The sequence below is a fragment of the Poecilia formosa genome, unplaced genomic scaffold (genome assembly GCF_000485575.1).
Source record: "Poecilia formosa unplaced genomic scaffold, Poecilia_formosa-5.1.2 Scaffold66, whole genome shotgun sequence".
NCBI lineage: Eukaryota > Metazoa > Chordata > Actinopteri > Cyprinodontiformes > Poeciliidae > Poecilia > Poecilia formosa.
The window spans coordinates 659001-662431 of record NW_006800005.1 but is presented as its reverse complement, the minus strand read 5'-3'; positions in this window follow the sequence as shown (position 1 = coordinate 662431).

Sequence of the window (3431 nt, the reverse complement as noted above, 5' to 3'; positions counted from 1 at the left end):
GCCCATCCAGGGCGGTCTCCTGTTGGCTGACTGGACTCTGCACAGGTGGGGTGGACTTCACACGTGTCCATTTACTTAAAGGGTTTTGAGATGACTTCACCCGGGCCTTTGAAAAAACATGAAACTATGGACAGTTTCTCTGCAGGTCTTCTCAGATATTTCAAGATCGACTTTTCTGTCCAAGTCCACGTTTTCTGAAAGAAGCAAATTTCCTACAACTTGCCCGGATCCCCTAAGTTTTTTACAAATAGCCACAAAAATCTTCTGGCTGTGAACGGAGATTGTTTCTGGGTCACCATCAATTTCTTCCCCCTGAACTTCAGTTCAACTTTCTCTAAGAGATGTTTATGAATGTTACAACCATCCCGAAGAGACAAGTGGAAACCTGAAGCTTTAATGGCCTGGGCAATCAGGCAGTGTATCAACAAGGACAATGAATCTCTCTTGTCTTCCTGTGAAGCCTGTTCCTCTGTTTCCACTGAGGAAGTTGGCATCTTACTGTCAGACAAAGTTTCTCCCTCAGATGGCTCAGAGGAATACTCTGAAACTTCCTCTATAGGAGACAAGGGAGTTGAGAATTCATTGAACTCCTGTGCCCCGGGATGTGCTAGGATATAAAACTTCAACAAACCATAGATCCGGTTCGTATTCCTCGCAATCGACATCTGGCAGTTGTCCTTGATAAACAAAGTCCACCCCAAATGTTTGCTTTGGTTCTAACACCTGTATGTACAAATCTTTGGAGGGACAGTTTTCCAGCTTTACAACAACCGATAAGTCATCTGGAGGAAAGAAAGGCTCCACAGGAGAGATTTCATCAAACCTTGGCTCTGGTTCTGATTCCTCTTCCTGTCGATCTTCAGCTGCCAGGATAGCCAGACAAACAAATGCTTCCATGGGGGAAGTTTTCTCCCTCACTTCGGCTGACTGAATGCCAGAATCCCCTGCAGACTTTTTCCCTTCTTCCACCTGGCTGCCCAGTGTTGGCATCTGTTCAGTGGAAGAAGTTTCCTGCTGTTCTGGTGTTGGAGCAACCTTCGCCGAATGTTTGTGAGAGAATTTTGTGAAGAATCCCTTCATCTTCCCTGGAAGATCTTTGAGCTTTGAACTTTCAGCTCTGATCTTCGAGAAGATGGGAACCTTCCGTATTTTCTTGGATTCCTCACAAGCATGCAATCTAACAAAAAGTTCATTTATTATGACTTTGGTTTCTTCAGCCATGTCATGAATCATGGGACTTCTCGTAAGGTCGTCGGAGTCTGAGGAACTCAGTGTCGACCACATACTTGACGATAAGCCTGCTTAACTTTTCAGTGTGGTCGGTACTGAAGTCTCCATAGACTTTTACAACTCTTGCAAACACTTCTGGGACTTTGTTGCCGACAATCGCCTCAACGGCTTAAGTGAAGCGTTTATCTTTTGGGAGAATATCCAGAATGCTGGTTGTAAAAAGCTCCAAGATTTCTCCCAAAATCTTGACCAGAATGCAGGTGGTGCTGCGAGCTGGGTCTCCAGTAGCCAGACACATCCACTCCATTGAGGTCAAGTTGAGGAACAGAGGATGGATTATTCCCCTCAGGGTGTCGATGGTGACGGCCTGGCTCTCTCCAGATTGGGAACTCATTTTACTCTCCATGATTGCTCTAGGTCTGTCTAGTATGAGAAGATACTTCAACTTTTCTGCTTAAACTAGTGTAGTTGTAGATGTCTGTGTTTAATTTAATTTAAATAAAAACCNTTGGAGTTGTCCTCAGCCTGCGAGCTTATTCCATCAATATACTTTTCGGCTTCTTCCACGGATTTGAAGATCCGGCGTTTGTCATTGTGTGTGATGATCAAGTGGGCTGGATACAGAATGCCATACCGAACTTTAAGGGCACGAAGCCGGATTTTCACTCCATCAAAGCGCCTTTGCAGCTTGCGAGTCTCGGCCGAAAGGTCAGGAAAGAAGGTGACGCGGTGGTTCTTATAGTGTACCTCTTTCATTTTCCTGACGGCTTTCAGAGTTGCTTCCCGGTCCCGATAGCTCAGAAACTTCATTAAAACAACCCTTGGAGCCGCAGGATTGGAGGTAGGGGGCCCGATCCTATGGGCTCTCTCCACGCAGCGGGACGAGGTGAAGTCCTCACCTAATGTCTCTCGGAGCCACTTCTCCAAGAAGCCACACAGATCCGATCCCTCGGATTTTTCAGGCAGCCCGACCAGTCTCAGGTTGGAGCGCCTGCTCCTGTCCTCTTGCTCCGCAGCTCTGTCAGAAAGCACCTCCACTGTTTTCTCCAGTGATTTAACTCTGCCTTGAAGGGAAGTGACATCGTCCTCTGCTTGTGAAATTCGCGCTTCTGTTTCCCCGGTTCTTTCAGTGAGCGATTGTATATCCCTTTTGATATCCTTAATTGCTTTCAGCATATCAGCAGAATGTTTGTTCATATCCTCCTTCAGCAAGCTGATTGCTCCGAGAATATCACGGTTAGTCGGAGCTTCTTGAGCCTCATCCAAGTTAACAGGCGCTACCGTGCTAGCATGAGCTACAATAGCCGCATGAGCTACGTTAGCCACATTCACTTGTGGAGCCGTTTTAGTCGGTTGTTGGACCGGTTTGGCATTTTTCGGTGGCATGATCCCCAGTAAGCGTTTTCCCGTTAGCAAAATAGGCGAAGTTGCCAATATTGGTCTGACTTACGGATTAATTTAGAGGATTTAGCAGCGAGCCATATGCACATACACCCTTCAGCGAGACGCCATAACCGGAAGTTCCCTAGATGGGCTTTTAAACAGTAGCTCTAAAAATTAAAGTGATAATTTAAAATAGCACAACATAATGTTGACAACATCTACAAACAGTGAAACACATAAAAAATAGATACCACTCTGTTTTCGACATAACCAGAGTTTTGTTTGTGTTTTGAACGTACTAAAACTGGTTACGGACTTTGAAGTGATTTCCAAATTGCAGATCCTCTCATGGACAAGAGCACTTTGAGTAAAAGTGGTTCTTCAAAAGTGGACCTTACAATTTCCATCTAAAGCCGCTCTAGTAGATCTGCTATTGCCCTGCAGTCTCTGTATGCAGCCGCTTAATGGTGTAGGTGCAAGTCCATTTAAACACTTAAAAATCAGTTTTAAAAGATTATAATTTATAAAATTAGTAAAATCCAAAATGCCAAATTTAGCCAAAATGTGACAATTATGGAATCTGATTGGCTTTTGATATAAAACCTTTAAAGCCCAATTATGGAGACTTGCTAATGGTTCGAGTTTAGTTTGACTAGTCTGAGACCAGACTGTACCTCCAAAGGAAAGATGTGAGAGGATCAGGAGTTCAAAAACATCTCTGCACAGTGAAGTGTTAAACAATTTCTAATGTTTATTAGACAGTTTATATTTGATCTAACAGTTTTGCAGATTTTATCAACACGACTCCTAAAATTTAA